We start from the raw sequence: 14,916 nt of genomic DNA on the forward strand, positions 1-14,916 counted from the left end.
CCAAGTGCAATCTATTTAAAAAAACACTCCAGCCCAGACAGAACCTTTACTCTCTTGCACCAGGACCTCGTCTAAATAAAGTTTCCAAAGCATACACTTTTGTAACCCTCATTTTTTCAGGATGAACCACAATGCTCTAAGCAACAAAACAGTCAACAGCAGCACAAGAACCGGCTTGCATTTATATTTTCCAAACCTGTATATTCCCTTTTATATTACCTTACACACATGGAGGCAAGCACATAGACATACAATGGAATCTTTCTCTAGCTACCAGAGCACTGCAGTTTCTGCCTTTGTAGACATAAGGGCTTCTGAGACACTGAGACGTAAAGGAAAGACCTAGGGGTTTATAGGAGCCTTGCAAAAGTTGCTTTTCAACTTCTTTCGTACAAATTTTGTGTGCCACAAGCACACATAGAAATTGTCACTAGCTGCTTACAGAAATTATTGTCACGTTGACATGCCAAAAGTCAAATACAAAAAGCTCACCCATGCAACTCCTGTGAGAATACTTATAGCACAGCTTTATTTACATTACTGTTTATTTCACCACAGGAAATGTGAATAAAAACATGGAATTTCATTGCATCTACTTCACATTCACACACTTTTCTATCCCAGTAATCTGTGGTACTGTATATTTGACTTCTACTGTCACGTTACACGTCTAGACACGAGCAGCTTCCACAGCACACATGTAGCACACATTCCTGCTTTCTCTTTTCCTGGATATTACTACATGGAAGAGGAATAACTGCTCTCTCAAAGAATTTGTCTTTGCCTTCCTTCTCAACCACAATGTTTCCTCTCCTTTCCCAAGAAGACACCCTTTTTGTTTCCAAGGCAAGTTCAACACGAGACTTACACTAAATTTCAAGTGTACAAATATACCCCATGTTCAGTGGGGTTATTCACTCATTTAGGTAAACCACACTTTAAGGTGCCTCGGTACCATACAAAAACAGACCACCATGACCCGGGTCACAGAAAACCTAGTTTGCTGGAAAGCACAATCACAACACCGACTTTCACATATTCACAACATGCTACATTTGCGTCCCAGGGTATCCACCCATATTCCTCCTAAGTGCCAAAATTCACTCTCTCCTAACAGCAACATCTAAGACTTGTTTGTCCCTAATTTCCTAATGTCCAATCACTCTGTTGATAGACTGTTTTGGTGGGAGTTAGCTATTACACAGATTTTACATCAGGCTTTCACCCACAGCTGCATCTGCCCCAGTAATAATGTCCTGGAAGAAAGACTTTGCTACTGTCAGCTTTCCTTGTATTAGCTTTTCGGACAACATCCCTGAGTTGTATCAATTTCTTTAATATAGGATGAAACTTAAGTGAGCACTCAAGTATCAGTAAATATCTATCAATTAATATTAGTGGAATCAGATAAACAATTACAGGAAATACAATGGCCTGTTTCAAAATGGTTCCTTTACAGGATGTGCTTCATAACTTAGCCTTGTTCTTAAATGCTGTTCTTGGTGCACTCATAGAAATTATTTTCTTCTGGAGCATTCTGGCCTGTATTTTACCTGAATTTTATATAAATATTTGCTGTACATTTTTGTGTTTCTAAAAGTAGATAATTTTAGCTCTGTGATTGCCATTTATCTTTTCCCTTCCAATAATAAGGATATTAAGGCTCATAGCAAGTATTTCAAGGAACTCTTTGAAATACTGTGAGAGTGGTAGAGAGGCTAAAGACAGTTACACAGGAAAGAAAATAGAAAGAGGGTTGGTGTTACTTCAAAGATACTTAATCTTATACTAATTCCTGAAATGCAAAGAAGGGAACTCTTCATGAGGTGTCTGTCCTAGCCAAGCCAGCAGTTTTGAAGGGCTCTGCAGTCTCTCCTTGGGGTTCCTAATGGTTTGCAGCCCTCGTCTGACAGGTTCTGCTGCAGTACAAGAGGTTATCACAAGGACAGTCCGCTTCTCTCTCCTTTTTCCTTCTGGACACAAGGAGCAGAGCAACTATTAACAAATACTTGCTTGTGTATTTGTCTTGGAAGGCACTAGCCATAACACCTGGTGCTATTTAATTGTCACATTATTCGTAATCCTTGCAAGTGGAGAGTAACTGTGATGACAGGTAGGTTAAACAGAGGAACAGAGATGTGAACAGGTCAAACAGTGTCTGTGACAGATGAGCTAGGATCACTGACTTTTCACCTCTCTTTCACTCTAGTTCAGTCTCAAATACACCAAAAAGCTGTCTTTACCTTTTCCTGATCTTTAAGCAGTGCCCTGATCCTAATTCAATGGGGCATTCACATAGGAGAGACCAAGATGAGCACAGCAATAACCAGGCTAGCTCAGGGGATGGGGATCCATGCAGAGAATCCCAGTAGTGTTGGAACCCCTCCTTTGGCTTGTGATAGAACAGCATCTTCCTGTTTGCACAACAGGGTTATCTCAGAGATACAGTGACTATTACAACACATGGATTATAAATGCTATTTGGTCCTTTTTTAGGCAACCAAGGTAACACAACGTCACAGATTTCCAATAGTCTTTTGCAACTTCTAACTAAAGACTGGCTGATCAAGGATCTAAAACAATAGACACACAACATAGGGGAAAAATACTTTAATTCTTTCCTTAAATTAAAGTAAGTATACCAACATCAAAACCTCTTCTATGGCCCATATCCCTTACAAAGAATAATTTTGTTTATAGAGAAACATGAGAGAAAGCAGCTGAAACTCAGGTTATCACAGAGACTTTGCACTGTTCCGGAATTACGCAGATCCTCTGTCACTATCAGCAGACCTTCTCTGAATCTAGGTTAAAAAAACCTGCTTTCTGACACTTTCTAAAACTGTGCTGTTGGGGAATTCATCACTCAATGGGAACTTTGCCTCTGCTAAACAATTGTTTCTCAAACCATGGGTTGCCAAAGGACAATGATACTCAGAGTGTTAAAACCCCAAAGTTTGTCCGGAGTATCTCAGTTTTAACAGCTGGGGACTGAGAAGCTCCTGCAAGTATCTACAGTAGCCACTGATCTACCAACTACCTTGACTTGCTGTCAGTGAGTCCAGTCTCCCTGAAAAAGTTACTTTTCAGGCAGCAATTACAAAAATCTATCATCAAAAAAGGGAAGAATTCAAGACAGTGACAGGGAGAGAGGTGAATCAAAAGGAAATTGCAGATTCAGAAAATTCAATAAACACTGTACTAAAGGACATAATGACATTGCATACAGTAGAAATAAGGAAGTGCATATGCTGCCTGCTAACAGGAAAAGGAACTGCACCACAGGTTACCTCCCTATGAGATTAAAAAAAAAAAGATACATAAAACTTTCCCTGATGATTGGCCGACTGGTAGCAGATTTATCAGACTTGATCAATTAACAGCACATCATTTAGGGACTACCTTTTTGCCATATATTCAGTATCCTACAATTAAAAAGTAGGGCATGACCCTCACAGTCTGAAAGGATTGGTCCTTCTGAATGAGATATTAGTGGATGAATGGGAAGAAACTACACACGACTCATTTTAGCTGGAGGAAGTGCTCAGCATGTGTAAAAATCCTGCGGACTTCACCTGCCCCAAAATATATTATGAACTTGGTACCTTTTGGGTTGTATGCAGACAGATGATGAGCTTGCTTGATTTCTCTCTACCATTCGAAGAGCTTCAACTATAAAAATAACTTACTGCCAAACAGTCCTTCGGTTTTCTTGTTCTTAGACCAGCTTTGTACACTCCTAAGTCCTTTCCTAACTGTTTCTGGGAGAAGATAGTGTGTGATTTCTCCCACAGCAAATCTTAAATAATTTATTTTACGTCATATTCTACATGTTCATACATATATTCTACATAGAAATGTATTTCTACATCTTGGTTGACATTCCAGGGCACCTAGGCAAATGTGTTCAAGTCAGTTAATATTAAACTTGCAAAAGATAAAAGACCCCTTCTTCTCCCACCCTCTTAACATCCTAGTGTAAAAAATAATACCCTCTGGACAACAAAAGTTTGGCTAGAAATTTATAGCATAATGAAGATCAGAAACCATCTACTAACAGGAGACTAACAGAACATCTGTTTTTATCCTCAGGAGGACCATCCAAAACTGTACTATGTCTAGTCCTCAAGAATGCTTCTTCATGGATTGTAAACCAAGCTGGGTCCAACTAATCTTGGATATATGGTACACCCATCCCTTTCCTGGGAACCAAGTCAAGTCATTCTCAAATATCAAAACACACTCATTAGCACTAAGCAAGTGGCTTTTCAACAGTGCAGTTATGAGCATGATGTAACAATTTAAATAGGATTAAACAAAATTCAGTAGACTTCCATAAAAAGGAAATGCAGTGTTCTGGTTTCAGAAATATCACAGGTATGACTTTGATCTTTTCCTATTAAAAAAAAAGTAAAAGTACTGTATAAAAATTACATCAATAATCCTACAGATTTTTATGAAAAATTAAGCCCTGTCAGTCTTTTCCATGGACATTTTTTACTGTCCTATATGATTTTGCAGCACCTCAATATTAATGGTGTTTTACAGTATTTGTCTAAATACTGTAGGACTTCTGGTCACAGCTAATAGCAAAATATTCTTCCCCAGCTACCCAACCATAATTAAAATAATCAGAAATGAGAAAAGGGGAGAGAAGAAGAAAAATTTGGCCAGATAGTTATCCACATGATAATAGATTACAGACCTATGTGTAAACAGTGACTGTGGGCCCAAGTACATACTCCTGATCAAAGCAGGATGAAGTGGACACTTCACATAGGTTAAGGTCAGGTATTTCTGCTCAGGTTTTCTGTCTCTCCCATGAATGGTATTGAAGCTGGTCTTGCTGTGTTTTGTAAAGGCACCCAGAGAGCTGCCAGAAGGTTGGGCAGATCAATTCAAACTTCACTCAGTTGAACTTCTCAAATAAACTAAGCGTTGAAAGAACACTGTTAATTGGCACAACCTAGCTGAGACTTTTTCCCCCTTTTGAACCTTCAGAGCTTGTATGCCACGAAGTTGAAGAATATGACCCATACTCCACTACTGTTGCACACCCTTGTGTGACCAGTAAACTCTGAAATTTCAGAAAATGTATACAGGAAAAATCCTGAATTTTAATTAAATTTGGAAAATGAGACACATGTGAAACTCCAACAAATGGTAAGTGTTTCTGTCAGAATCCACTTGATTTTTACCAGTTGTTAGTTTAAGGCAGCCATTAATACCTTCTTGCTTCATGCTACCTCCCACCTTATATGCATAAGGAATAAATACACCAGCAGCTAGGTATATTATACAGAGTCTGCTCTATATATAATATTTTCTTTGGTAAAAAAAATAATTCCTCTCTATTCTTAAAGTTTCAGTTTCTTTTAAGCAAGCAGTTAAAACAATCACTATGTCCAAGCCATAAATACAGAATATTATACACAAAAATTCAGATAAATACAACCAAACTGAAACCAATTGCACTATGCACTAGAATGTAGCCAAATAGTTTTTTACTAAAACAAGCCTGACCCTAAATTTCTGAAAGACTTGGGTATCACAGACCTGGAATGGTCCCCATCCAAGAGCTGGGCTGCTCTGAGCGTGGGCAGGCTTGTATTCCAGCTGCAAAGCTTTGCCTGTACCCCCTCCTCATCCACATCTCAACTCTGGACTCCATTTCAGGATGGAGTTAGGCTGCAGTACAAGTCACTGCTATCACATGAGCCCAATGATCACTGACAAGCTCTTGGCTGGATTTATATACATCACACAGTCTGTATAATTTCACATCTTCACACCTATGATTCTATATGAATTGAAACTTCATATCTTCAATTAAGCAATTTACAAAGAAGTTTGGTGCTAACCCACTTAAATCCAGATATCCTCATATTCTGACTGCTTACCTTTTTGTTCCAATTAGATGCCCTTGTGCACATAGCACCATCTCATCTTAAACCCCTATGACATGAAATACAGATTTGCTGCATTATTATAGCAGAACAGTGGTGAAGATGACTTGAATGGTTGCTTTAAATCTTAAAAGCATGGGGCCTGATTGTTTAAGTAGCATTCTATATGATAAGTATAATGACCATTAAAACTAAGATTTGATAACTAAAATCCCAATTTGCAACTCTGATAAATATTGAGGCAAATTAACTGGACTTTTTTGAGTGAATTAAATTTAATGAATGGTATATTTTAGGTTAACAAATTCATGCTAGCAGCAGCATGTCATTATTACCCCAAGAATTTGTCGTACAGAAACAGAGGATTTGGTATGAGTTAGGAAATTACAGAAACACAGAATAGTTTGAGTTGGAAGGTACCTTAAAGATCAGCTAGTTCCAACCCCCCAGCCATGGCAGATGAAATTGCACTAATCTGAGTTCTATTTTTGCCTTTTACCAAATTAACCAGGGAGAAAAAGGGAAAGAGAAAAGTTAAAGTTAATTAAAGCTGTATTAATTAATTCTCATCCTGACAGGGTGGATTTTTAGAGACCAGAGACCAAGCAATTGGTTCTTCTTATTTGAAATACCTTAACAATGAAAACTGTGGCAAAAATATCAGTCTTAGTAAATAGAATAGAAATCTAGATAACTGTACCAGAAGAAAAGTATTCAACTTGGAACCTCTAATATAGATATTCCTATGGTTATAAAATTACAGACAGAAATGAGGAAACTGCATTCCAAATTCTGCTTTGCCTAATCTTATTCTATTATCAGCTGCAATTCTGAATGTAGGACTTTGTCTTATATTTACGGTATCCTACAGAAAAAAAAATATAAAATAAGAGTTTACTGGAATAATAATTTATAGTTGAATCTTCATCATTGGAAATTTTTTAATTAATGAATTACATTGAATCATCTTTCACATATGCCTTATTGCAATGGGAAATACAGAAATATTTGAAAATTTCCTTGGGGGATTTAAACTGGTAATATTTTGACCCTTTTAGCAATTTTGGCATAATTTCTGGAGAGCAAAAAGAGGACATAATTAATGTAATAATTAATGACAGGAGAACAAAACATTTCCAAAAAGCAATAGAGGTATATACATTTGTGAATTTTTTCCGGAGAATTTACAACTCACCTCTAAAATTGTTCTTTTAAAAATAAAGAATGAAGCATATTATTAACACAATAGTTCTGTTTTCCATTTTTTTGCTTACATTATGACTTACAGAGCTTTCTTTCTAATTAATGAAATAGTTAATAACATAATCATGTTTAAGCTTGTTAATACATGTTTTAAAAGCCCATGATTTCACTGAAGTACATACAATTTGCAAACTCAAATTTAAGGTGGTATCTCAGTGGAAACTGTAGTCAAAGAAGTTGAACTTTGTTCCTGACATTGATGTGCTGCCAGTACACTGAGGCAGCTCTGAGCTCAGATCAAGCTGTACCTACCTTCCATTTAGTTGGTAAAATCTACCTTATTGTACTGATTATAGCACTAACATGGCCAGAAACAAATGCCCATTGATTTAAATTTTGTGTGGAAGTAATTATTATTCTTTTAAAAAAACACTTTTCTGGTGCTCCTCTCCCCATTGATTAGATAGATCCAGTTATTCTTTTCCAAGGTAAACACTTAGGTTTACTTAGTACATGAAAACATATTTTTTTAATGTAGTTTCAATTAAATTTAAGGAGCTTTCCAGGCCTTTGAAAAGCTAAGTTCTGTGGTAGAACTCTCACCATGAATTTTAATGTTTTTATTTGAATTTTAATACAGTGCCAAAGCAAAAAAGGTGTTTCCCCTCTTAAAAAATTGCAGCAGACATTTAGAAATATTTTTATTCAAATATGGGAGGGGTAGGGGGTCATTTGTTTTTGTTCTTTTAACTCCTTCGCTGCAAAGACTTTAAAACTTCATAAAGTTACTTGTGCAAGATTGCTGCATATTTCCTTCTGCCAGTAATTTCTCTTGATGTCAAAACAAAATAAATATTTATTCTTTATTATAAATTTCAAAAGCAACAGGGATATTGTGTTTATTATTCTGAAAGGCATAAATGGAAAAAAAACTTCAAGAATATTAAGTAGAAACTGAACAGAGAGCTTCCAGATACCCGATCAGTAGGAGACTTTTAACATATAATAATTATTACAAGTGCTATTATTTGGATAAAAATTCATGTAGAATATTTTTCTAGCTTATTTTTCTAATAAATAAGACTCAATTAAACTTACAAACAAATATGATGTAGCCCTATCTGCTCAGTTTAATGAGATATGAACTATCCACAAATAAAAATATTTTATCACAAAAAGGATTTATAAATAACCTATACATTATGGGCAAAAATATATCAAACCACATTTAAAGGTTTAGAAACATTTTTCAGGTTTTTAAGGAAGATTTGAAACAGATTCTTTTAATCTTGATTTGCTTTCATTGCTAACTACTTGAGAGTCTTAAGAAAGAACAAACTACCCACTAAGATTCAACAATGCAAATTAATGTTCCTAATAATTGTAACTGTATCTACATCCACATGTTTTGTTAATTATTATGTACAGTATTCAATTTGAAAAAAGGCTGTGTTCTAGCTGCAGTCAGTTATAAGATAATACTATAACTTTCAAAAAGCTTCTTACATAAATTAACTTTAAAAAAAAATGTTCAAATAATTTCCTATTAGTAATTTCAGAGCAAAATGTCTGCTTCAATAGGAGGAGTATTTGTGAATTATGATCGAATTTACTTTTTTCTTCTGCTTCTCTATAGAAAAATCAATAACAATTTTTGAAAGAGGAAAAAACATAACTTATAAATAGAAACATATTCAGTAAGGATAAGTAACAATTCTAACAATTTTGTCTTAAAGTCATATGAATTAGTATGATATAAAGGAATTCATGGAATAGTGATGAGCCCCAAACTGACTTATGTTTACTGTTTGCCTTTATCAAAGTATTTTCTTTTTGTACAAACTTTAAGTTTTAATCCTACCAATTGTCCTTCTTCAAAGGTTGTCTCTGACTACTATTTAAACAATGTATTTATTAAACTACAAATTTAAACTCACAAACATGAATCATTTTTTTAATGCCTGAAAGAGAAAATTTGTATATTTTGTTAAGAAAAGTTCTTTTTTGGTGCAAAAATATCCCTATTTTATTTTCTAATGCTAACATTAAAATGTCAGTTCTCAGGTAACTAAATTTTAGATTCAGCAGCTAGTTTTAATTGTTTTAATTGTCAAAACATATTTCTACCTTTATTCTACAAAGGCAGGGCTGTATTTCTTTTGCATCCTCTGTATTTTAATAAAGAATCTAAAACATCTAAGTCCTATAAACCACTTAAAAACAGTAGATAAATAAGGCTGAATACTTTTTATTAAATTATCAGCCAATAGGTTACCAATAGCTATCTCCCAAAAGCTTTTTTTAACAGTATTTGCTAGTCCTTGTTTGCTTAGATTTTAATCTGTAATTTTTGTTACTTTGATTTTATACAAACAGTGAAGTTTTATTATTTAGCAGAATACTGAAGAGTTAATAAATTCTATTTAAAAAGATGACATGAAATTCAGCTCCCTTTGAAGGCAAATGGAATTTAGCCACTCATTTCAGGAGAGCAGGATAAGTCCAGAAGAATATAAAATCCAATTGTCTCCTAACTTTTACCATATGAATTCAGTAATAGTTAGATATATTCAATAATTTAAATCTTTTTTTTTTTACTGTTAGGAAATAAGTCCAGCAAAAGGAGAAAAAAATATTTAGCTGGTATTTTAGCTAAAGCATACAATATTTCCACTTCAGCTTTTTCATCTGTATATTGAGGTATAAAACACTGCTCTAAATAGATTTCACAAATACTTCAATTTATATCTGTAATAGATAACTGAGCTTATTTTGTTTTTTATTTAGCTGAATGTTATGCAGTACTTTGGCTATTATGAGTCTAACTTCCCAGAATATAAGAAAATATCTTCCCTGAAAATTATTTCTGAACTGGATGCCATTTAGTATAAATATTCACTTTTTAAAAAAGCTGCCCACTGAAATTGTCTGGCTGATGCCTGCAGTTCTAAAGTGTTTTCCCTAACTTTTAATCTTTTCTAATTTTTAGTTTCCTTCAAGTCCAAATTCTTGACAATTAAGAGGACCTGTCTCTGTATGTCAATATTTCACAATATGTAATATATTCAAATAAAAGCTATATAAAGCTCAAGACATTTTTTTTCCTGAAAGAAGTGATTTCAGACAATACATATAAAGGCAGTAGATATTTTGCCTAAATTAACTGTGGAGGCCAAGAGACTTGTATGAAATTTCTCTTCATATGAAAGTATGGATTTATGATTCTGTGAAAATAATGTTTGTGGTAGACAGTATGTTACTGAAGCAGCTTTGAAAGCTTATACAGTTACCTTCTCTGAATGTTCTGGCTACTTCTGGTCCTCCCTCATCTGGAAGAAAAAGCTGGTTCCAAAGTTAAATTTGCAATTTATTGTTACAAATCAAATCACCAATTTCTTTACTTTAAAAACTCTAGTACTGTGCAAAATTTTGTTTATTTAGTTAAAGATCCAAGCTGCTTGTCCTGGAGATTTTAATTTTTGTAGAACTTATTATAGCACATCCCAAACATCCAACAAAAGAAACTCAAACAAAACTACAGCTAAAGGTTTTTTTACTTGTTTTTAATTCATTTGGAATACTTAATGTTGTCTGATGTATAATGAACTTGGATACATGAAATTAACAGTTTTAACTTTTACTTTTGATTTACTGCTTTCAAAACTTAGCTCTAAAAGCCAGGTACCAAAAGAGGAAGCATTGCAGCATTATCAATTGGAGATTTTGCTGGGGCTATATTATGTTAACCTTCACTCCGAGGAATAATTCTGATCCACAGAAATATTCCTATTGAGTTCCTTGATACTATTTTCATGAATATGCATGAATATTCACTAGAGGTTGTAGGATTTGGCCTCCAAATAGCCAGCAGAAATTACTTTTTTCAGTAAGGAACAGAAAGCATGTTTAGTCCCGATGTTGATCAAAGCTATTTTACAGGACAAAACTCTTTTGGAACTAATTGTTTCAATCTAGCCCCCAGGATTTATAAACTCCTTCAGTAAGCAGTGCAATTTAGTCTCATGTAAAATTGCCTCTGAAGCCAAGCAGAGTGTGGTGCAGACAGAGCAGGACGCTTTTGAGCCCCCAGGCAGGGGAGGTCCCAGGCACACAGGTCCTGCATGCTCAGGACCCCGGGCACCAGTAACAGCTGGGATGAAAGCTGGCTTCCAATCCACAAAGCTACAGGTGTCAAATGGAGAGGGCAATGGAAAAGCATGGGAGGCTGGTCAAGATCGGGCCTTTGTGATGCATGCTTTTGCTAGTATACAGCTGGAAAAATTAGTAGTTCTACCTATTTTACCTGTGACCTTGATGTCTCTAGTCTATTTGCTGTTAAGTCATAGGCTTCACCTCTCCCCCCACAAAGAAGCAAGCTGGCAAGAAATTTTCCCAGCAAACACAGAAAGTGTGAACCAGGAGCAGAGAGGGAGAATTGGTGAAAATTCCTTTATATTATCCAAAACCAGGAGTTAAATCAGGATGGTCTGTTAAAGAGTTAACAAATCAACTAGCAAAACTCTCCACTGCTAGTTCTTTGAATTGCTGGAGTTGAAGCAAGTATTTCAGAAGGTGCTGGACAGGAAAGGGTTAACATCTTTTTTTCGAATAGCGTGACACTGATGGCTCTATTTGTGGTGACAAAGATAGTTATGGGCCTGATTGAACAAAATCCTGAGCACTTTAAGCAGAGCAAGAGCTTGAAACTACACAACACACAACAGACTACACCTTGTGTCCTTTTGAAAAGCTGTTGCCAAAAATAAAGCTTTGATAACATTTCCATTCAGAATTACTCTTTTTTTTGAGACAAAAACTGTCTCACTAAACTAAAACAGAACATCTAAAATTACAGTCAAGATGTGTAGCAAACTTCTATTTAAGCGAGATGTGAAACTATTTAAAATGTAATTTGTAAGCTGTCCTATTTTAAACTTCTAAAAAGAATTTTAAAATGCCCTGCTGATAAATACAAATTAGGGCTATTCAGGTGATTTTGAATATTTCCTTAATTGTAAATAAGGGAATTTCAAGTTCAGAGGCCATTAATCATAAATAAAGACAATTATTTCAACTAGAAAATGTACTTTTATACAGGTAAGGTAACTATTACAAGGTATGAAAAGAGTTAGTCCACTTTAAAAAAGTACATGCTCCACAGGTATTATGAGCCATAGAGTTGCTGATTTTACCCTTTATTTGCCCTTCCACAATAGATCATGATACTTCGGTGCTTTCCTGGAAAAACCTCCCCCCCCACCCGGCTTTTACAAGTGCTCACTTCCAAAGGGTTAATCAAACACCTTAATCCCAGAATTTGTTTTTTCAAATGTCTATAACTGAACTGCAATCTAATGGTCACAGTTTGGTCTGTTGCCAGTGGCAGGGCTCTTCTGTGTAGCTCTCCCACTGACTGCAGTCTCAGGTGTGTCATCTTTGCTGTGCTCTTTCACCCTCAGCTGCACAACCCAGTCATGAAAGTGACCAGCCTGAGGGGCCAGATTGGTAAACAAAGACTAAGAGCTATCTTCTGAGAAATTAAAACATTCTGCATTAAGCAGAAAATAACATTTTATTACACTGTTTTCACTAAAGACAACAGCCATTAACCAGCTTTCAAAAACCAACAACTGAACCCTCAACGCACACATGACTTGTGCAATGCCTTCACTGGGTCTGAAAGCCACTTGGGGCATGGTCTGATGAAATTCCCTGAGGTCAGCAAGTGTTCCGTGATTAGCCCCCAGTGGTGTTAATTCTTTGCAGCAGGTTTATGGCACACATCTTACAGAGAAGTGACTGCAAAACATTTCCCACTCCTAGCACAGGCATTCAGCTCCCTACACATAAATGTACTCTGTGAAACTGGAATTAGGTGGTACATAGCACTGACCCATGGCAGAAAACTTCCAAACATTTTGAGAGGAAAGATCTCCACATTTTACCGACAAAACTAAAGCCAAAGTTACTGATGTAAACATCTGCAGCTGCAATGATTTTAGCAATTGCATGTGCCTTTATCAATGAAATGCTGGCAAACTACCTGTATGAGTTACAGAGAGTGGCACCTCAATCTGCCTGAGAAAGCATCATGACCTCTTAGCATTGGAGCACGGAGATCTGCAATGAGCATTATGAGAGGCAGTAAAATGGACCTTTATTTTCAGATTTTGGGGGGCTGATATGTGGGTTTAAAATGTTTAAACTTTAGTTTAAATAACTGTTTAAAACGTTATCAACCTAACACGGTGAAGTCACTCTCTGCCAAGGGCCAACACATCACCTACACAGAGCCCCAGTCCAAGCTAGTGGTATGTTGTCTGTTTGTCTGCATTCTGCAGAAGAATCAGTTTTCCCCTGGTTACAATGAACTACAGATGTGTGCAAAATCTTGTAAAGTTTTTTTTTTTATATTATTGCATTCAAACATATTTTTCTTAAACTTATCTCAAACAGTTTTCTTAATACACACTCTTTCCTTCAAAAAAGTCAAAAAAACCATTTTGCATGTACAAACATTTTCTCCACTTTTTTATATTAGGAAAGAGAAGATTTTACTAGTAGAAATTTTTCATATAATTTACTTTTTAGTCAGCATCTTGATACTAGTGCTTAAGGAAATGCTTAGCTGTCAAATTACATGCAATTTAGGTATTTATTTACAAAAGCTGTATCACAAAACCTGCACTTTCCCCCTTTCTAGCAGAATTCTGCCAGAGCCAGCCCCTCTGAACCCCCTCAAAGCTCCAACAACTTCACTGGTTGCAGGTGTACCACACTTTGCATCTGTTGTTTAGGAGGTGGGGGGGAATCATGACAATGTCTTGTCATTAAAGCTATACAGAGAAGACCTGCTTACCTCAATGTCATTCCCCACTGATGAAACATGGTTTTCTCTTACGGTAAAAGAGAACCTATCTTTTTTATGGATCTAACAGGTATTTTTACATTGCTTTTTCCAAAAAGCAATGCTAAGGTAAATATTTTGGTGAAAATATATGTTTTAAATAGGTTCCTTACCTTTGTTGCCGCTAGCACACGGAACTGCTGAAGGAAGCAGTTTTTACAAGTTCACTTCCATCTCACAGCCTGAAGTATCTGAGTGCTGGTGCACTTTGGTCATGTTGAACACTGAAGCTGGACTGGCCAGCTTACTTCTCTGCCTCCCTGAGTTCCCAGGCTCCACATAGCCCAGGGCAGCAAACTCCAAGTCACTAAAATGGCCTTCTGATACTACTTTTTACAAATCATTGTAACAGTTCTAACTAATCTTCATTGCAAAATTTTAAATTAATCTGTTTTAATCAAGATATTCAGATCTATTTTAAAACATTTTGTTGTTTATCGTGATCTATTTCACCCTGCTTGTTCTTAACAAATATCCCTTCCAAATATTAACAAATGCTAAGCCTACAGTGAGATGTGGTCCTACAGATTTTAATACATACATTGGCAACACTGCAAACCAGGTTTGTAAGTTCAAAAAGAAAAAATGGCCTTCTTTGACAGAGAGTATGTCAGGTGAGCTAAACACCAAAATACTGTTCAGTCTGAAAGAAAAACATATTTCCTGCTGCAGTTAGGAGATACACGGTAAGGCTGTGTTATTCTAAAAGCGATAAAAGGGTTTCAAAAAGAAAGACGTTCCTTCCTCTTTTCTGTCAGTTTAAGTCTTGAATGATTCCAGTGAAGTGACTGAGGTTACTTAGTCTTTGTATCTCTGTAACCGAAGGTCACTTACCAATACATCTCCTGGATAGTTTAATTGACAGACACATCTTCTACTATTTGGTTCAAAGTTTCTGTA

The 14,916-nt window shown here is 35.8% G+C and overlaps 1 long non-coding RNA gene across 3 annotated transcripts in view; it reads right to left on the reverse strand.

The window, feature by feature from the left end:
* LOC137475889 (uncharacterized) overlaps window positions 1-14,916 on the reverse strand; it is a 60,954-nt gene that overhangs the window by 15,570 nt on the left and 30,468 nt on the right. The gene's annotated exons all lie outside the window — the stretch shown is intronic.

The sequence above is a fragment of the Anomalospiza imberbis genome, chromosome 6 (genome assembly GCF_031753505.1).
Source record: "Anomalospiza imberbis isolate Cuckoo-Finch-1a 21T00152 chromosome 6, ASM3175350v1, whole genome shotgun sequence".
Lineage (NCBI taxonomy): Eukaryota > Metazoa > Chordata > Aves > Passeriformes > Viduidae > Anomalospiza > Anomalospiza imberbis.